Source organism: Lontra canadensis, unplaced genomic scaffold (assembly GCF_010015895.1).
Source record: "Lontra canadensis isolate GAN:19392208 unplaced genomic scaffold, GSC_riverotter_1.0 scaffold14, whole genome shotgun sequence".
Lineage (NCBI taxonomy): Eukaryota > Metazoa > Chordata > Mammalia > Carnivora > Mustelidae > Lontra > Lontra canadensis.
The window spans coordinates 3788654-3811101 of NW_022631008.1; the positions used below are offsets into that span (position 1 = coordinate 3788654).

General features: G+C 38.8%; 1 long non-coding RNA gene across 1 annotated transcript in view; it reads left to right on the forward strand.

Annotated features, from left to right (window-relative positions):
* Positions 1 to 20627, forward strand: part of LOC116868200 — a 37951-nt gene extending 17324 nt beyond the window's left edge. Inside the window, exon 3 of the long non-coding RNA XR_004382764.1 lies at positions 20013 to 20627. This is a non-coding gene — a long non-coding RNA (uncharacterized LOC116868200). The remainder of the gene's footprint in view (positions 1 to 20012) is intronic.
* Positions 20628 to 22448: the final 1821 nt, after the last annotated feature.

The window sequence follows — 22448 nt, forward strand, 5'->3', positions numbered from 1 at the left end:
TTTTTTTTTTTTTTTTTTTTTTTTTTTTTTTCTTTCTAAACCTCTTTATATCCCCTCCTCCCCCACCCCTCATGATTTGGGATCTCTTCTGATTTGGCTAAAGCATATTTTCCTGGGGTTGTTGCCACCCTTTTAGTATTTTACTTACTCCTTCATATACTCTTATCTGGACAAAATGACAAGGCAGAAAAATTCACCACAAAAAAAAGAACAAGAGGCAGTACCAAAGGCTAGGGACCTAATCAATACAGACATTGGTAATATGTCAGATCTAGAGTTCAGAATGATGATTCTCAAGGTTCTAGCCGGGCTCGAAAAAGGCATGGAAGATATTAGAGAAACCCTCTCGGGAGATATAAAAGCCCTTTCTGGAGAAATAAAAGAACTAAAATCTAATCAAGTTGAAATCAAAAAAAGCTATTAATGAGGTGCAATCAAAAATGGAGGCTCTCACTGCTAGGATAAATGAGGCAGAAGAAAGAATTAGTGATATAGAAGACCAAATGACGAGAATAAAGAAGCTGAGCAAAAGAGGGACAAACAGCTACTGGACCACGAGGGCAGAATTCGAGAGATAAGTGACACCATAAGATGAAACAACATTAGAATAATTGGGATTCCAGAAGAAGAAGAAAGAGAGAGGGGAGCAGAAGGTATATTGGAGAGAATTATTGAAGAGAATTTCCCCAATATGGCAAAGGGAACAAACATCAAAATCCAGGAGGTGCAGAGAACCCCCCTCAAAATCAATAAGAATAGGTCCACACCCCATCACCTAATAGTAAAATTTACAAGTCTTAGTGACAAAGAGAAAATCCTGAAAGCAGCCCGGGAGAAGAAGTCTGTAACATACAATGGTAAAAATATTAGATTGGCAGCAGACTTATCCACAGAGACCTGGCAGGCCAGAAAGAGCTGGCATGATATATTCAGAGTACTAAATGAGAAAAACATGCAGCCAAGACTACTATATCCAGCTAGGCTATCATTGAAAATAGAAGGAGAGATTAAAAGCTTCCAGGACAAACAAAAACTGAAAGAATTTGCAAACACCAAGCCAGCTCTACAGGAAATATTGAAAGGGGTCCTCTAAGCAAAGAGAGAGCCTAAAAGTAGTACACCAGAAAGGAACAGAAACAATATACAATAACAGTTACCTTACAGGCAATACAATGGCACTAAATTCATGTCTCTCAATAGTTACCCTGAATGTTAATGGGCTAAATGCCCCAATCAAAAGACACAGGGTATCAGAATGGATAAAAAACCAAAACCCATCTATATGTTGCCTACAAGAAACTCATTTGAAACCCGAAGACACCTTCAGATTTAAAGTGAGGGGGTGGAAAAGAATTTACCATGCTAATGGACATCAGAAGAAAGCAGGAGTGGCAATCCTTATATCAGATCAATTAGATTTTAAGCCAAAGACTATAATAAGAGATGAGGAAGGACACTATATCATACTCAAAGGATCTGTCCAACAAGAAGATCTAACAATTGTAAATATCTATGCCCCTAACATGGGAGCAGCCAACTATATAAACCAATTAATAACAAAATCAAAGAAACACATCAACAATAATACAAAAATAGTAGGGGACTTTAATACTCCCCTCACTGAAATGGACAGATCATCCAAGCAAAAGATAAACAAGGAAATAAAGGCCTTAAATGACACACTGGACCAGATGGATATCACAGATATATTCAGAACATTTCATCCCAAAGCAACAGAATACACATTCTTCTCTAGTGCCCATGGAACATTCTCCAGAATAGATCACATCCTCGGTCCTAAATCAGGTCTCAACCGGTATCAAAAGATTGGGATCATTCCCTGCATATTTTCAGACCACAATGCTCTGAAGCTAGAACTCAATCACAAGAGGAAATTTGGAAAGAACCCAAATACATGGAGACTAAACAGCATCCTTCTAAAGAATGAATGGGTCAACCAGGAAATTAAAGAAGAATTGAAAAAAATCATGGAAACAAATGATAATGAAAATACAACGGTTCAAAATCTGTGGGACACAGCAAAGGCAGTCCTGAGAGGAAAATATTTAGCGGTACAAGCCTTTCTCAAGAAACAAGAAAGGTCTCAGTTACACAACCTAACCTTACACCTAAAGGAGCTGGAGAAAGAACAAGAAAGAGACCCTAAACCCAGCAGGAGAAGAGAAATCCTAAAGATCAGAGCAGAAATCAATGAAATAGAAACCAAAAAAACAATAGAACAAATCAACGAAACTAGGAGCTGGTTCTTTGAAAGAATTAATAAGATTGATAAACCCCTGGCCAGACTTATCCAAAAGAAAAGAGAAAGGACCCAAATAAATAAAATCATGAATGAAAGAGGAGAGATCACAACTAACACCAAAGAAATACAGACAATTATAAGAACATATTATGAGCAACTCTATGCCAACCAATTTGACAATCTGGAAGAAATGGATGCATTCCGAGAGACATATAAACTACCACAACTGAACCAGGAAGAAATAGAAAGCCTGAACAGACCCATAACCAGTAAGGAGATTGAAACAGTCATCAAAAATCTCCAAACAAACAAAAGCCCAGGGCCAGACGGCTTCCCGGGGGAATTCTACCAAACATTTAAAGAAGAACTAATTCCTATTCTCCTGAGACTGTTCCAAAAAATAGAAATGGAAGGAAAACTTCCAAACTCATTTTATGAGGCCAGCATCACCTTGATCCCCAAACCAGACAAGGATCCCATCAAAAACGAGAACTACAGACCAATATCCTTGATGAACACAGATGCAAAAATTCTCACCAAAATACTAGCCAATAGGATTCAACAGTACATCAAAAGGATTATTCACCACGACCAAGTGGGATTTATTCCAGGACTGCAAGGTTGGTTCAACATCCGCAAATCAATCCATGTGATACAACACATTAATAAAAGAAAGAACAAGAACCATATGATACTCTCTATAGATGCTGAAAAAGCATTTGACAAAGTACAGCACCCCTTCCTGATCAAAACTCTTCAAAGTGTAGGGCTAGAGGGCACATACCTCAATATTATCAAAGCCATCTATGAAAAACCCACCGCAAATATCATTCTCAATGGAGAAAAACTGAAAGCATTTCTGCTAAGGTCAGGAACATGGCAGGGATGTCCGTTATCACCACTGCTATTCAACATAGTACTAGAAGTCCTAGCCTCAGCAATCAGACAACAGAAAGAAATTAAAGGCATCCAAATCGGCAAAGAAGAAGTCAAACTATCACTCTTCGCAGATGATATGATACTATATGTGGAAAACCCAAAAGACTCCACTCCAAAACTGCTAGAACTGGTACAGGAATTCAGTAAAGTGTCAGGATATAACATCAATGCACAGAAATCAGTTGCATTTCTCTACACCAACAACAAGACAGAAGAAAGAGAAATTAAGGAGTCCATCCCATTTACAATTGCACCCAAAACTATAAGATACCTAGGAATAAACCTAACCCAAGAGACTAAGAATCTATACACAGAAAACTATAAAGTACTCATGAAAGAAATTGAGGAAGACACAAAGAAATGGAAAAATGTTCCATGCTCCTGGATTGGAAGAATAAATATTGTGAAAATGTCTATGCTACCTAAAGCAATCTACACATTTAATGCAATTCCTATCAAAGTACCATCCATTTTTTTCAAAGAAATGGAACAAATAATCCTAAAATTTATATGGAACCAGAAAAGACCCCGAATAGCCAAAGGAATATTGAAAAAGAAAGCCAAAGTTGGTGGCATCACAATTCCAGACTTCAAGCTCTATTACAAAGCTGTCATCATCAAGACAGCATAGTACTGGCACAAAAACAGACACATAGATCAATGGAACAGAATAGAGAGCCCAGAAATAGACCCTCAACTCTATGGTCAACTAATCTTCGACAAAGCAGGAAAGAATGTCCAATGGAAAAAAGACAGCCTCTTCAATAAATGGTGTTGGGAAAATTGGACAGCCACATGCAGAAAAATGAAATTGGATCATTTCCTTACACCACACACGAAAATAGACTCAAAATGGATGAAGGACCTCAATGTGAGAAAGGAATCCATCAACATCCTTGAGGAGAACACAGGCAGCAACCTCTTCGACCTCAGCCGCAGCAACATCTTCCTAGGAACATTGCCAAAGGCAAGGGAAGCAAGGGCATAAATGAACTATTGGGATTTTATCAAGATCAAAAGCTTTTGCACAGCAAAGGAAACAGTTCACAAAACCAAAAGACAACTGACAGAACGGGAGAAGATATTTGCAAACGACATATCAGATAAAGGGCTAGTGTCCAGAATCTATAAAGAACTTAGCAAACTCAACACCCAAAGAACAAATAATCCAATCAAGAAATGGGCAGAAGACATGAACAGATATTTTTGCAAAGAAGACATCCAGATGGCCAACAGACACATGAAAAAGTGCTCCATATCACTCGGCACCAGGGAAATACAAATCAAAACCACAATGAGATATCACCTCACACCAGTCAGAATGGCTAAAATTAACAAGTCAGGAAATGACAGATGCTGGCGAGGATGCGGAGGAAGGGGAACCCTCCTACACTGTTGGTGGGAATGCAAGCTGGTGCAACCACTCTGGAAAACAGCATGGAGGTTCCTCAAAGTGTTGAAAATAGAACTACCCTATGACCCAGCAATTGCACTACTGGGTATTTACCCTAAAGATGCAAATGTAGTGATCCGAAGGGGCACGTGCACCTGAATGTTTATAGCAGCAATGTCTACAATAGCCAAACTATGGAAAGAACCTAGATGTCCATCAATAGACGAATGGATAAAGAAGATGTGGTATATATACACAATGGAATACTATGCAGCCATCAAAAGAAATGAAATCTTGCCATTTGCGACGACGTGGATGGAACTAGAGGGTATCATGCTTAGCGAAATAAGTCAATCGGAGAAAGACAACTATCATATGATCTTCCTGATATGAGGGAGAGGAGATGCAACATGGGGGTTAAGGGGATAGGAGAAGAGTAAATGAAGCAAGATGGGATTGGGAGGGAGATAAACCATAAGTGACTCTTAATCTCACAAAACAAACTGAGGGTTGCTGGGGGGAGGGGTTTGGGAGAGGGGGGTGGGGTTATTATGGACATTGGGGAGGGTATGTGCTATGGTGAGTGCGGTGAAGTGTGTAAACCTGGCGATTCACAGACCTGTACCCCTGGGGAAAAAATATATGTTTATAGAAAATAAAATTAAAAAAAATCTTGCTATATATTTAGCCTTAGCATAGGAGAAGAAAAAAAAAAGAACCTGCTGTCTGACATTATGTCACATTATTAAGATTCATGACTGGTCAAACTCTACTCATATCTGAAACTTATAAGTCCTACTGTCATTTCTAAACAGTTGCACATGAATGTACAAGATTAGCAGCTTGCTATTAAAAGGAGAGAGCTTTCCAAAGAAGACACTTAGGTGGCCAAGAGACACATGAATAGATGTTCAACATCATTAATCCTCAGGGAAAAGCAAATCAAAACCACAGTGAGATATCACCTCACACCAGTTAGAATGGTTAGAATCAAAAGGCAAGGAATAACAAATGTTGATGGGGACGTGAAGAAAACCCTAGTGGCCCATTGGTGGGAATGTAAATTGGTGCAGCTACTGTAGAAACCAGTAGAGACATTCTTCAAAAAATTAAAAATAGGAATATCACATGATCTAGTAATTCCACCACTTGGTATTTACCCAAAGGAAATGAAAATACTAATACAAAAAAAAAAAGCACCCCTACCTTTATTGCAGCATTATTTATAGCCACCAACATATGGATGCAGCCCAAGTGCCCATTGATAAATCAATAGATAAATGGGTAAAGAAGATGTATGATAGTATATATATATATATATATATATATATACTATCTCATATTTATGTATGTATATATGTCTCATACATATAGTATATATACACAATGGGTCTATACATATATAATGTATATATGTGTGTCTGTGTATAGATATAATGGCATATTACTCAGCCATAAAAAGGAATGGAATCTTGCCATTTGTGACAGCACAGATGGACCTGGAGAGCATTATGATAAGTGAAATAAGTCAGTCAGAGAAAACCAAATATATGTTTTCACTTCTATGTAAATTCTAACAAAACAAAACAAATGCATAAACACATAAATAAAAAAAAAAACCCAGATTCTTAAATACAGAAAACAAGCTGGTGACTGCCAGAGGGGAGGTGGGTCAGGGGAGGGTGAAATAGACAAACTTCCAATTTTAAAACAAATAAGTGATGGAGATGAAAAGTAGCGCATATATAGTCAATAATATTGTAATCCTATTGTATGGCGACAGCTGGTGACTACACTTATTATAGCGAGCACTAAGTAATATACAGAATTGTTGAATCGATATGTTGTACACCTGAAACTAATATAGCATTGCATGTTAATTATACCTCAATGACAAAAGAACGAAAGAGCTTTATACTGATTCTCTTTTATTGTTAAGCATCTAAATGACACATGAGGTATAAGACAAATTACACAATATTTGTAACAGCTTCAGATATTAAATCAGCTAACATTTTGGGTGGTTCTAACTACTGATGTACATTTTTGAGTCAATAAGAAAAGTATTGCTATTTCTATTTTAAAGAATGTGTCATTAGAATTGATTTTTAAAATGGGGTCACAGATGATGGCTCTTTGGTTACAATGAACGTAAACCCAGACAACAGCCAAGAGCAGATTACCAGCCCGTGCCCCCAAAGTGGTTGTTCTCTTTATGACCGTCTTGAAAAATCTGGTGTTGAGGGTCAGAAATGTTAGAATTGGGAGAAAATAAATCCATCAGGTGAAGGAACAAACTAGAAACCTGAAACCTAGAACCCATGGTTTGGACAGGGGAGGACTGTGATTTTAAAATAGCAGACAATATTTTTTTTTAAAGTTAAGAATAAAAACCTGGAATAGATGTGTGGCCATTCTATGTTCAGCCTAAGAATTCATCATTAAAGAAAGAAGTAAGAGAGGATGTAAGGGCGATCTGGCTGTAACATCCATCACCTCATTGATGGCCAGGGTTGACTTGGCTGATCTGGCTGGCCAGGCGGGTGTCTCCTCCCTCCCTCACCGCTCCATGTACGTCCCTCCTGAGGCTGTGTGCTCAGTGGAAGGGGACGACTGTTCCTCAGTCAAGGGTACAGGAGTGGCTGCACACCCCTGCTAGAATCTCCAAACAAGCTCTCCAAGTCCGTGTGTAGGAGAACATAGGGTAGTCAGGCTTCCAACATTCCAGACACATACAAATGAGCTACTGCATGTCTGCCTTTCTTAAAAAAGGAAGAAAATAAAAGCCAGAAACAAACAAAAAGAAGAAGAGAATTATAGGAAGAAGCCATGAAAAATGGATCCCAGATTCTTCTCTAGCCTCACACCAGGACCAATGCCGTAGACATCGTCCCCATTTAAATCCTCCTGGGTAGCAAGTCACAATAACTCTTTAAGTTACTCCCTGCAATATTAAGCAACTATTACTGTCAGAAAGTTCTTCCTTATAGCTAACCTCCTTTCTCATGGTGTGTGTTAGAAACCATTTTCTCTTGCGTAGTTTCAGTGGAAATAAAATAGGCCAGATTCTAACCTCCATGGGATAAGGAGAAAGGACTGAAGGGGAAACAAAGTTTATATGTTGTTGAGAAGGGCGCCTGGGTGGCTCAGTGGGTTAAGCCTCTGCTTTCAGCTCGGGTCATGATCTCAGGGTCCTGGGATCAAGCCCCGCATCGGGCTCTCTGCTCAGCGGGAAGCCTGCTTCCCCCTCTCCCTCTGGCTGCCTTTCTGCCTACTTGTGATCTCTCTCTCTCTGTCAAATAAACAAATAAAGTCTTTTAAAAATAAATAAATAAATAAATAAATAAATAAATAAATAAATATTGTTGCGAGTGTATTTCCATATGTGATGAGCTTATTCCAAACATTCTTGGTAGTGTCCTTCATAATGGATTCAGAGCAAAGATAATGGCTTTGGACCATAGGATTTAGTCCTGTGTCTCAAGAATTACCTGGGTGTCTGATGATCACTTAGTGTACTTGTGTATAACCTGGCAAATTCAAGGCTGTGCATTAAGCAACACCTTCATAGATTTTATTCAATCAGTGTGAACTTTTATTTATTTGATGCCTACAACCAAGTGAGAATGTTCAACTGGAAGCATGCGATTATTCAGATGCTCAACCTTAGTGTAAAAATATATATATATGGAGTAGGTATGTGCTAATAAGATAGGCTTGGGGTTCTTCAAGGTCCAGAACTATTGGTTAACTGGGGGAGATACCATAAATCAAAGGAAAAAAAGAAAGTACTTATGGGTGGCTTCAGGGTCCTGTGTTCTGGAATGGCCTTGTCTATATGCTAACATTATACTGAGATAAATGCTTTACATCTGCTGCTACCTCACTGTCATATTCAGAAGAGGAACAGTGCTTTCTATAAAGTATTTCAGTTCCTGCAGAAAACACCACATAAATATATGGTAATGTATTATTATCATTATATAGAGCAGAGGCCAAAAACATCTTGCCAAAGTGATCCTCTAAAATTTTACACCTATTTCATGCATTAAAAAAAGAAATGTGCATCATATGCTTTCACTTATTTTACGATTAGCTCATCAAATTTGTGTTCTGTGAGGACACAAAGCCAAAAAGCCTGTGTCTCTCAAGACCTTCCCCCGCCCCTATGCTTGCCTCCCTCCTCATCCAGCATTGTTTTTCTTAAAAGATCCGGTCTCACAGGCCCTCAGAAGCAAAATTAAATTCAAACAAAATAATAATAACTTGCATTTGTGTTGATCTTTAAAGTTTACAAAGAGCTTTCGCATAATCTCATTTGATGCTCACAAGTGCTCTCTAGGGTTTGCAGGGCAGGGAATAATAGTCCCATTTTATACTTGTGGAAACTGATACAGAGAAGAAAGCCTCATGGCTTGCTTCAAATGATGCAGTTAATAACCAACAGAACTGGGTCTTAAACCCAAGTCATCTGGACAAATCAGTATTACCTTCTCTATTCTGACCAGGCTGCTGTAGTAGATGGAACTCTCAAATGACCCTTAATGGGGCGCCTGACTGGCTCAGTTGCTTAGGTGTCTGACTCTTGATTCTGGCTTACCGCATGATCTCAGGGTTGTGAGATGGAGCCCCGCGTCAGGCCCCATTACAGCATGGAGAGTCTCTCTCTCTTGAAAAAGTAAATAATAAAAATAAATTAAATGGAATGATCTTTAATGACCCTCACCTTTATAAAGTCCCCTCTCCTAGAGCATCCATGGAACCTGGAAATAATATTGCTCCAGTGACTATGTTACTTTCTATGCGAAAGGGGTTTTGCAGTTGTAATAAGATCCCAAATCAGCTGACAGGAAGATATGGAAATTGTCTGGGTGGGCCTGACTTAAACATAGGAGCCCTTGAGATATGTATCTAGAGGTAAGAGATGGAAAAAGTCAGAGAGATTTGTAGCATAAAAATGATCTGATGGGGCGCCTGGGTGGCTCAGTGGGTTAAGCCTCTGCCTTTGGCTCAGGTCATGATCTCAGAGTCCTGGGATCCAGCCCCACATCGGGCTTTCTGCTCAGCAGGGAGCCTGCTTCCCCCTCTCTCTCTGCCTGCCTCTCTGCCCACTTGTGATCTCTCTCTGTCTGTCTCAAATAAATTAAAATATTAAAAAAATTATTAAAAAAAAAAAGATCTGATGCGTGGGAGATTATCTGTTGCCGGCTTTGAAGAAACTTTCCTCCATGAGCTGGAATTCTAGCAGCTTCCAGGAGCTGAGAGACCCCGCTGATAGCCAGCATGAAAATGGGGACCTCAGGTTTTCAACTGGAAGGAACTGAACTCCATCAATAGCCTAAATGAGCTTGGCAGTGAATTCTCTGAAGCCACTAGATGAGAAACCAGGCTGGCCAATGTCATGATTTTAGCCTCATATGCCGTGAACAGAGAACCCAGTTACACCAGGCTGAACTTCGGATCTATGGAACTGACATCAGATCTACGTCAGATCTACAGAACTACGTCAGATCTAGAGAACTACAGACATCAGAAATGGGTGTGGTTTTAAGCTGCTAAACATATGCTAATTTGTTACACAGCAATAGAAAACTAATAACCTGCCACTCATAAGTATTTACTGAATGCTTATTACATGCAAAGCAGTCATTTTTATTTCAGATCATTTTATTTTATGTCTCTGTCGAGAGCTCAGTTTAGACAAAACCAAACAAACAAAAATCCCACCAATTTGCTCTGAGCATATGGAGCAGCTGAGATATAAACCTTTGTTCTTTCCAGCTTCTGTGATGGCTTCATTGTTTGCTTGTGTAACACGACCTCTCCTATCCTGATTGACACGTTTGCCTTTACGGTACTGGACGAACCTGAAATACTGAACCTCACAAACCCTGACGACCATTTGCTACATTAGCAATGGAAGCCAAGTCAGCCGTTCTTAGGACCTTCTGCTGAATATATTTTGGGTAAAGAAAAAATAGAGCTGTATGTACCACGGTTTTTCCCTCCAAGTAGGTGAGAAGTGAGGAAAGGGACGGGAGAAGTGGGATAAGACCCAGGAGAAAAGGAAATCAAGAAAGAGCATGTGGCTCTCTGACCAAGCAACTATTACTGACTGGCTACAGTTAGACTCTCTGAGGTCCCCCAAAATCTGTAAAGACAGACCCACTTTCCATAAGTCATTGAAACAAGTCAGCCATTAGTGTAACAATGGGTTAAAATAAAGAAATCATTTTATTGATTAAATGAAGAAATATTTTCAGGTAGATTTGTTCTCTAGATTTGCTGGAACACACTATCCTGAGTTGGGAGAAAGAAAGCAGGACTGTAAGCAATCTTTTATGTGGGTTTTCATACTTCACATTTCTAGGTTTTATTTTTGCAGAAGCCCCACAGTATAGGTCTGTACAATAGCTAAGTTGAAGAAGCGGCTTTTATATCCCTTACCAGAACACAGTCACTAACAAAGGTAACAATAGTCTTATCATTTTGTTTGCAACTATTCTTATAATCATTCATCAGCTATCTTTGTTTTTTAAGCAGAAGGGTTAGATAAAATATTTCCTTCTTGTTAAGCTGATCATTAATGTTTAAGAATTTTAAGTGAAGAAGTTGGTCTTCTTAACCATACACAACAAACTCATTTTGAAAATAACTTTTTGGGGGGTAAATTCCATACGACTGCTAATAAGTAGAGGTCAAAGTAAGCATCTGTCAAAAACATTATTTCAAGAAGTTTTGATATGAAGCAGGAAAACTCTACATAATGTTTAAGCTCTTGGTTTCCAGGCTCATTTCATTATCACTATTTCCCATTTATTCACTAAACAGATTAATCAACTCTGTAAGGAGTTTTTTCATCTGTTTGTGAAGTTTTTCTTTTTTAAAGATTTTATTTATTTGACAGACAGAGATCACAAGTAGGCAGAGAGACAGGCAAAGAGAGAGAGATGGAAGCAGGCTCCCTGATGAGCAGAGAGCCTGATGTGGGACTCAATCCCAGGACCCTGTGATCATGACCTGAGCCAAAGGCAGAGGCTTTAACCCATTGAGCCATCCAGGCACCCGTTTGTTAAGTTTTTCAAATAGATTTTTCTTTTTTCTTCCTTTTTTTTAAAGATTGTATTTATTTATTTATCTGAGAGAGAATGAGAGAGAGAGAGCATGAGAGGGGGAAGGCCAGAAGGAGAAACAGATTCCCTGCTGAGCAGGGAGCCTGATGTAGGACTCGATCCCTGGACTCCAGGATCATGACTTGAGGCAAAGTTAGTCACGTAACCAACTGCGCCACCCAGGCACCCCTCAAATAGATTTTTCAAACTAAAAGAGAATTTCTTTAGAGACTTGAGAAACACTTTTAAAACTGTTGATTCTGGGAACCCAAAACAAATAGACTATTTTTCTTTTAGTTACTTTTTTTTTCTTAAGATAGAAAAAAAGAGAAAGATAGTCTCAAAAGCATGGTTTGATTTTCCATACCTTTGTGAATCAATTTTTTATATATCAATGTAATTCTGAAAAAATTAAAAGTTGAATATCCTTCAAGATATCTCTCTCTAATATTACAAAACTAGCATCTGCAATGGAAGATATGACTTCCATGGTATAATAAATGGGTATAGATTTTGAATTCTGAGGACACCCTCAACTCCAAATGCAGTGAACATTTGGAGTAAGGAATGAGCCTTACCAAATCCAGTTTTTGGCCTGAGGAGGGGAAAGAGTACATGAGAAGGATGAAGGAGAGCAAGACTGCATACATTTAGTATCTGGTACCTTATGAAGTTTCCCATACTTTCCCCACTGCAATGTTCGAGTTCTTCATCAGCATGGGAATTTCAAACTAACAGATGATTTTTCCTTAAATGATCAAAATCTCCATTCGGAAAATACGTGCAATAACTAACCCTAATCTGGCCACAAAACAAGAGTACCATAGAAGGCATAAAGGGCCAAGCTTTTAAGTGTGAGTTTTTTCCTTTCTCCACAAAAGAAACATACATTTAGTATTTCTTTATTTAAAGACATGCCTGCCCACAAACATCTGAGAAACATCTGTAGACAAAATGCCAAAATGCATAGTCGAATTTTGACTCACACCTCACCACCCACCAAGACCCCTGTCAACTCACAATAAACACCTTTCTAGCATCTGCCCCAGAGAAAGAAACGCCACATTACCCAAAGGTCAGAGCAAACAGATGTCACTTATTGCAGACCCTAATCATATCCATATCCAACCTTAGGAGGTCTGTAGTGAAAGCCGACTTCAGGAGCAGAGGTCCCTTCAGCTCGAGACACTCATCTCTCTGTCCTCCCTCCCTCCCTCTCACTGGAGCAAGGGGGCCTTAGAAGCGATTGTCTCTGGGGCTGTCCCGCACCCTGATGATGCATCCCATGATTGAGCACAGAGGTAAGAGAAGCAGCAGGAAATTCTTCATGGTTGGCCGGCACCTTAGCAGTCTTCCTCCTTCTCATTTTGACATATCTGGAATACTCTTTCAAGGGAAGGTCCTGCATCAACCTCTCTGATTCCCTGTGGCAGACTTAAGACGGCTCTTCACTGTTCTCACAGCCTTTTGTATACATCTCTATACCTCCATTTAAAGCCTTCATCCTATGAATAGCATCAGTTTACATCTCTGACCCCCATGAGACTAAGTCTCAGTTGGAGGAAGAAGGAAGGGAAGGAAGGAAGCAAGCAAGCAAAGGGAGGATAAAGGATTTATATGAAGAGTCTTAATGAAGAGACAATGTCAGCAGTACAGTTTAGCGGAGGTTTTTTGTTTTGTCTTTATAAACCAGTAAAGCATAAAGCTCAATTCAATAACGATATGTGCAGTATCTGTAAGAGAAATTTATTTATCTATTTATTTATTTCAAGATTTTATTTTTTTAATTAAGCTCCACACCCATGGTGGGACTTGAACTCACAACCCCAAGTTCCAGAGTCACATGCTCCACCCACTGAGCCAGGTGGATGTCCTCTGTAAGAGATTTTTAAAAGAAGACAAATATGGATAATTTTTTTTCTCCTTTTGTCTTCTGGTTTCTGGTTGAATTTGGCCAATGAGAGACAATGGGAGGAAGTTAGAGGGTAGAAGGCATGGAGGAAATGAAATGAGGATATAGCTTCTGCTTTAGTTGCTTGCAAACCTCTACTAAAGGCCACAGTCTCTATCAGATGACCCCTACTCTCTCCTTCCCTTGTCTCTTTAGCCCTATGGGTGGTACCAGCTTCCCAACATTGCTAGTCCCCGAGTACTGACACTGTCCCTTATTGATTTCCCTTAACCTTGCTCATATCTTTGTAAATAGCCCTTTATTTCCTTTGACTCCATTATTTGCTTGAGAGTGCCATTTGCTTTCTTATGGGACCCTGACTGAGATAGTAAGACACATTCTCTACCCTAAGAGTTATTTGAGTAGGCCAGTTAAATGCACAAGTCAGGATCTTCAAGCAGAAATACAATGAGGAATCATAAATAATTTAGAAATTAGAAGACATGGAAGTTCAAATCTCATTATATAAGTCTGTATTTGAAAGAATTGAAGAATTCCTTCTCATGACTGCAAATAAGAATCTGGAAAAGGTTTATCATTGAATGTGATACAAAGATAAAGCAAAAAAAATGAGAAACATAGCTCACTTTTCATAACAACTTTCAGTCTGCCAGTCTCAAGCTCAGGTAGATGCAGACACAATATGGCTATAGCCTGGAGAGTCAGCTCTTCCCAGTTTTTGAGACAACTTGTCCACATCTGTCCATACAAAAGGTGCTCCATTCTAGTGACTAAGATCTGGAGGCAGTTATGCTGTCATAAACCTAGTACCTGGTGATCCTGGACTGGCTTCTGTGCTCCCGGAAATCTTCTCTCTATCCTTATGACTGAACATCTGTTTTCTATGTGTTTGTGTACCAGCTTTTCCCTACTTGGACTAAAACCCGAGTCTGACCATTAGACCAAAGATTGGGGCCTTCCAGCAAAGTCTTGTCAACTTCCCTCCCCGTGAGACAGAACAGTGCTCTAACAATGGGCTGTGCTCCCACAATGAGAGCAACCACTTCTACTTATTGTCTATTTTTGCCAGGGGCTCCTTTTATATTATTGGTAAGTCTCACCAAAACCATCCAAGGTAGGTAGCATCTTTTTGTTTTGCAGATAAATCACAATTCAGAATTAGAGATATCTAATGACTTAACCAAAGCTAAATGGCTAACAAGTAGAAAAGGCAGGTGTCTCTTATTCTAGAATTTATGATATTCCCACTCTATTTCACTGCCTCCTGTCTGGAACTTTGACACTATTCACTCACCACCACATGGGATAGTCAGAGATCAAGGCCAGACCAGACTGGACCTGGATTGGGTCAACAGGGGAAGAAGCAGACTTTGCTCCATTGTCCCAACTCCAACTAGAACAGCTTTATTCTCCTTGCAGACATTAAGATTTCACTTTAGATCATACAGTATTTTTATGACAATCCTATAAAGCTCCAGCATTATCCCAAGGGCTTCTTTAAATACATTTTAAAATAGATGCACAAAAATGTAGGTTTTTAGGGATGTTTTTTCATACAAACATAAGTACCCTGAAAGCTCATTAATGTTGATTTTTAGAGAAGTTCAATTTCATGCCTGATCACCAGAATTTATAAAAGTGAAGTATAATATCCCTAAGAGCTTGAAAATTTTATTTAATTGTAAGCAACTCTTGTTTGCTCGAATTAAATGATCCCATTGAGGGATCATGGGGCTTCTTGATTTCCTTTCCCTTGCCTTCTGAGTTTTTCAAGTAAAATCTATCATATAAAAATAATTATCCAAGGGCACCTGGGTGGCACAGTCAGTTAAGCATCTGCCTTCAGCTCAGGTCATGTGGGATCGAGCTCCCTGTCGGGCTTCCTACTCAGCAGGGAACCTGCTTCTCCTTCTTCCTCCCCCCTCCCTGCTTGAGTTCCCTCTCTTGCTGTCTCTCTGTCAAATAAATAAATAAAATCTTAAAAAAAATAATTATCCAAGGGGGGAGAGTTGGAAAAAAATCACTGTGTACATAGTATTTCTATGTACATAGAAATATGTACATAGTATTGGTCTTCACACAGTATATCCAATTTTCAAATATCCAGAAGTTGTTTTTATGACTCTTGAGTTGTTTGTTGATTATTTGGAAAAATAAGAGATGTCTTTTCTGAATGCAAGTTTCTTTAAAAGAGTTGATGAAGGGTCTCCTTGTTCCTTCACATGTCTTTTCTTCAGGTCTCTATGTAAAAGTTATTTCCAGGTTTGCCCATTTGTATGGACTTCTCTGAGTCCTTTCAGTATGAGGAAAGACCTATTACCATCATACACAGACAATACTGTATACAGGCAAAGCAGTGTAGCAGCTATAACAAAGAGCCAACATGTATGATGGTTCAAATACAACAGAAGTTTTTTCTCATTGACATAAATTCCAAAATAGATGTATCTGACTGGCAGATGCCTTTCTTTTTTTTTCAAGGGTCAACATAGGGGCCCAGGACCATTTTTTCTGTGCCTCCATCATATTCAAAATATCAAAGGTGTCCACACATATTTGCCTCAAAGCAATAGTGTAAAAGAGGGTACTGCAAGGAAATGGTAAAATCCTCCGTTTACATCCCAGTGCCTGGAACTTGGTCATAAGGCCATATCTAAATACCAGGGAGGCTGGGAAATATAGTCTAGCTGTGGGTCCAGAAAGAAGGGGAAATGGGTTTATTGAGTCTACAATGTAGATTCAGAGTCAGACAGACCAGGGTGCAAATTCTAGCTCTGCAAATACTTCTTATGTAAGTCTTCATGCCTCAATTTCCTTACCTTTTAAGGGATAATAAAACCTATTTCAGCAATTGTTGCTAAGCTTAAATAAAATAATACATCTACAATGATTAGCACATAGTATTTTTAGTGGCGTCTGAAAGGCCAAGATACATTTTGTATTATGGTGATACAGATCTGTAAATTTATGGATTTTTACCTGCTCCCCAACAAGCTTTGTGATATCAAAAGGCCCTCCTTAATATTTTGAAAATTCAGCAATATGTTACAAATGCATCCATGTTACCTAGTAACCTCTAATTAAACACTAAAGAAATACCATAAATTATTGGTAACGTATCTTGTATTGATTATCCATATTTCAAGTTACCCTACCAATATTTTATAAATTATACTGAGAAATAGACTTTTTTTTCTACTTCACCATAGTTGTTTTGGTGAATGGATACAGATTGGGGGAAATACAAATAATGGTCACAATTTAGTTCAATCATGATGATGGCTTTTAAACCCTGTGACCACAGTAAGGGGATAACCTTTTAAAATTCTCTTCAAAGGTGAAAAGTTTGCCAGTCTTAAGTGTTAAACTGTCACATATAATCCAGGTTCAGAAAAGCATTTTGCCATTTCAAAATCAGAAATCACCCAATAACCAAAACTTTAGCATAAATGGAAAGAATTATCAGAATTACTTTTCGATCGGCTGTGCAAATCATATATATCCACCCACCCTTTATTCCCTAGATAAATTTTATCTTTTGTGTTTCTTTATCTTATAATTTCTTTTCTTCTCCTTCTTCTTCTACTTTTTTTTTTTTTTTCCTTTTGGTACCAGCAGCAGTGGGATTTTTGCCAGAACTGAACTCAGCCGCTTCTCTGGGAATGTTGTCCAGTTGCTAATTTCACTACCGGAACTGTGTTCCTTTGCGTCCTGGCCTATTTCCATGCATGCCTCCTCTGGAATAAAGGGTCTGACAGTTCTGTGGATAATGGTAAACATATGTAGCCAATGCTGTGCAGTTCTTTTAGAGCCAGAAAGCATTAGTAGGTATTTCAGCTGCTGGCAACAACAAAAAAAACCCAATGTAAAGCACTTCATCAAACACCAGAACCCAAAGAAAACTACACATCAATGGTTTTAATACACAGCAAGTTTCTTCTTTCATTCTTTCTTTTCTAAATAACTAGTTAATTAAAAATGAAAGTCAGACTATTATGACAACCTAATTCCAAACTTTAAAACTACAGGGGGAAAGGCTGGGTTGAGGGGGAAAGAGAATATTACAACTTGTTTATTTTGGATACTATTCCCATTTCAAGTTAGGCTTTTTGATTCTTTAAGTGTACAAAAGAACTTTGACTTTCCTGAGTACACAAGGGAAAAATCACATACTGTGATGTCATTGCCTTGAGGATTTCCCATACCACTGAGTACATTAGTCACACTGTCAATGTCAAGGAGATATAAAAGAAAAAGGGGAAAAAATATCTTCCTATGAGAATCAGTAATATTTTTTCTTTGGATACATTTATTCCAAATTGTTTCCTAAATTCCAGTGGAATTTAAGAGAGCTATCTTAAAATACATCATGACATCTGTAGTAGGTCATCTCATGGTGTTATTTTACCAGCTTGATAAAAACATTACTATGTGATGGTAAAGACTGCTTTGGGTGGTGTCCTATTTGCTATATAGCTCTGACCCTTTCAGTTGTTTTATTATTCTATATTGTGTATTGGTGATTGGAGGAAGACATATTCTTCTAATTATACTAAAAAATGGTAATCCTCTGGGACGCCTGGGTGGCTCAATGGGTTAAAGCCTCTGCCTTCAGCTCAGGTCATGATCCCAGGGTCCTGGGATGGAGCCCCGCATCGCATCGGGATCTCTGCTCAGCAGGGAGCCTGCTTCCCTTCCTCTCTCTCTGCCTGCCTCTCTGCCTGCTTGTGATCTCTGTCTGTCAAATAAAGAAATTAAATCTTAAAAAAAAATGGTAATCCTCCAAGGTTCTTATCTATGGTATTAAATGGATATGTGTGTCCCTGGCCCCTTGATTGTTTGTTCTTGTCAGTCCAGCTTAGCAGCTGCCTCCTCATTTGCCTAGAAAACCATCTGATGCCCCTCACTGTCTGCTTTGTTTCCTGACTTCCGGCTGCCTAGAGTCCCTTCCAATATAATGGAGGACCTGTCTGATCGAATGGTTTTAAGAGATGGGGTACGGTGATTCAACCTTAAGCATGAGCTTTTCTAAACTTAGAACAAATCACCCGAATCAGACCAAAAGGTGAGGAACCAGTTGTAGAGACCCAATGAAAAGAAAATCAGAGATATTTATTTGACCAAGAAGAATTCTACTCTGCTGCAGTTGAATCCAACATTAAAATGCTCAGTTGGCTCCATTCCCTGGAGACCGACAGAGTGTAAATAGAGAGACTTACGTACACCTATTCAAACTTTTTGATACAATGGTGTAAAGCAAGTCAGAAACTTGAATTTCATTCTAATCACCAGTTAACCCTGGATACACGAGTGGGATGGAGAATAAGCTTCAAAAAAGTTGAACCATTTCACAGTTGCCCAATATTGAGTTAGATGGGGGTTTCTCAATCTTGGCACTATTGATATCGAGGCCAGATAATTCTTTGTTGTTGGGGATGAAGAGCCACCCTGCGCATTGTAGGGTGTTTAGCAGCAACCCTGGCCTTGCCCCACAAGCTGACGGTAGGACCTCCACCCTCATTGTGACAATCAAAAATATCTCTAGATATTGCCACCTGTCGCCGGGAGAAGGAGAACAAAATGGGCCGTGGTTGAGAAACACTGAATTGGACATGTCTGTGTCTGGAGTCTTTGAACGGAGTGGCCAGGGACTGGCCTTTCGCTTAAGCAACAGTTTCAAACTGTAGGAGTAGTGACCAGAATGCTTGACCATTGGGAAAAGAGAGAGAGGCTGTGAACTTCTTAGAATGGGGCCACTCACAAAATAAACAAGCAAACCAACTGTTTCCCTTACTCCTTTTGACCTCCCTCTTCCCCCAAATAAAATGACTGGTTTTCCCTGGAATAGAAATATTCTGGCGATAATAAGCGCATCTATTTAATTCTTACACATTCCATCTCTCTAGAGCCGCAGTCACATAGATACAGGTATAGGTCGGCAGACACAAACAGTTCCTGAAGCACTTTCCTCCACAACCTTAAGCGATTCTCTTAACTACCTCTGAAGTCAGACAGGCTGGTGTACTGGTGACTCTCATTTCTCCTCCAAGGAAACCAAGTCTCAGAGAGTTTAGGTAAGTTCTTCTAGATTGTAGAGAAGAGTTTGTTTCAAATCCCTGATTTCTACTGTTTCGGCTTCTTTAAAAAATGAAGGTTAAATAGAAACAGGGGCATATGCTTGGGCCGTAAATATATCTAGTTATGTATCCCACGACCAGAGGAAGAAAAGCATCTCTTTCCCTGTGAGGAAGGAAGAAGTTTCAGTGCATATTGCCTAAGGTGACCCTTGGATTATGTACTCGGTGGAATTCACATCAAATATTTATCCGTGGGGCTCTGGGAGCATGTTCTACCAGGAATAAATAAAATAATACCTAATTCTCTCTCCCTCAGCATCCAGAATTTGGATCGAATTTGAAGAAAAGGAATCATTTTCTCAACTGTGACAATTCTTGAAACTTCTTGAACTCATTTAGCTGCCGCTGCCACTGATCCTATTGTTTTGTTTTTTACATCATCAGATTTTGATCAAAGGGTTCACAAAAATTAGAAATACAGAGAGCAGAACACGCTGTGCGTCAGCTGCTATAGAGAACAGATGAAACAAACCCCGGGGTTTATCGCGGGCCTGGGACTAACCCAGCCAGCAGCTTCCAATAGAGCAAAGTCGCAAATAATTTCATATCCTTTTTTATGAGCTTTTGTGAAAATAAAGCTGGGTGCACACTAGATCAACAAGCACTCTCCGAGATGCAGGACAACCCAAAGAAGACCCTGTTATCTGGCTAGATCAAATGCTGCTGTCTCAACATTAGATTGTATAATAAATGTAAGCGACAAAATAAGGAATGAACTTTTTCATGAGTTCTGAAATGATTCTACTTGTGTCATTTTCTACCATGATTATCAAGGAGTGTTGTCATCTCATTTGTAGAGGTTTTACAAGCGTTTTTTGTACAACTAATGCCTGTTCTTTTTTTTTCTTTTGAAAATGGACAATACAGAGAAGCAATTAGAAACTGTTGATGACCTTTGTCTCTAAGAATGTATATTGCTAATTTTGAGATATTCTATTCTGGTATTTTTACTATAGATTGTCATATACAGTTAATGTTAAACATAAGTATGTACTATCTGATATTTAAAAAGCATGTAAGCCATGAGGTGTAGTAATAAAATGCATCCCTGAAAATAAACTCAAACCAGGGACCAAAGAGTCATTGCTAACTTGGCACTTTCCCCTGGATTCCTCCCCTACTATTTGCCTGCTTTGCTCCCTAGTCCCAAATCTATGGGTAACCTTTATCCAGAGGTTCCCATTTGGCAACAATTTTATCTCTCAAGAGACTTTCTGCAATTTTGGACACATTTTTGGTTTTCGAAAGAGGGGTGGGGTTTACAACCTGCGTCTAATGAGTAGAGACCTGGGCTGTCGCTCAACATCCAACAAGGCATAGGTCAATCAATGACAACCAAGTTACCACTTCTGATGTCAATGGGACTAACGTGGAGAAACCCTGTCTCTTCCTGTGTGTTGGATTTATCACGACCCTGCTTAAAACAATAGTTTTGTCACACAAATGATCTAAGTAATTTGTCATTTAATTTTGCTGGTTTGGGGGGGGCACCTGGGTGGCTCAGTCAGTTAAGTGTCTGCCTTTGGCTCAGGTCATGATCCCAGGGTCCTGGGATGGAGCCCCACATCAGGCTCCCTGCTCAGTGGGAAGCCTGCTTCTCCCTCTGCCCCTCCTCCTCCTTGTGCACTCTCATGTGCTCTCTCTCTCTCTGTGTGTGTGTGTCAAATAAATAAATAAAATCTTAAAAAAATTTTTTTTGCTGGTTTGGGATTTTATAAAAATAGTATCATACTGTATGTAGTATTCTGTGACTGCTTTTTTTCTCAACAGTTTTCTTTTATAATTTTACCCATTTATTTTCACTGGTGTATACTACTTCATTGTATGAAGATGCCACAATGTATTTTTTATTCTGTCATCAATGAGTATGTTGTTTTGCTTGTTCATTGCATATATGAACAATGCTTCTAAAACATTTTCACACAAATCCCCTTAAGCACATATGGAACAATTTCAGTGAAGTGTGTATCTAGGATTCAAAACTCTAGGTTGTAGGGGATGTAACCATTAAATGTAAAGGATAATGCAAATTTCGATGGGACTATTCTGATTTATATTCTCAGCGGCAAGGTTCATGATTTTGCCTTGCTCTACATTTCTCCAATATTTGGTATGTTTTGCTAGTTTTTGCCAATCTAAGGAGTATTGAAAGGTAAATCAATGTGGCCTCAATTTACATCTCCTGAATTACTGGCGAGATTAAACATCTCTTTATATGTGTATTCACCATGTCTGTTTCTTCTCTGAGGATCTTGCTTTTCTCTGAAGTTTATTAGTGTTTTCCATCTTATTTGTCAGATGAAAAAGCCTTCCCCATTGGCTTATGACATTTCCTTTATTGTGGAATATGTTCTTCTATATACTAGTCTGTTCTAAAGTTATCCATTTTGTTTCATTTATCTGTCACTTCTTTGCCAATATCATATGGTTTTAATCACCAGAATTCTATATTACATTTTATTATATGGTAGTGTGAGTGTGACTTCAATATTCCCTTTTTCAGGATTTTATAACCCATTGTTATATCTCTACTTTTATGGCCTAGTTTAATATTAAAATCATTTCTGATAAGCTAAAAATATTTATACATATTTATTGGTAAGTAATTTATCTTGAATATTTAGTCTCATTCAGAAACATGGCATGTCTTTCACTTCTTTCATATCTTTTTAATTACTTCTGTGGTTTACTT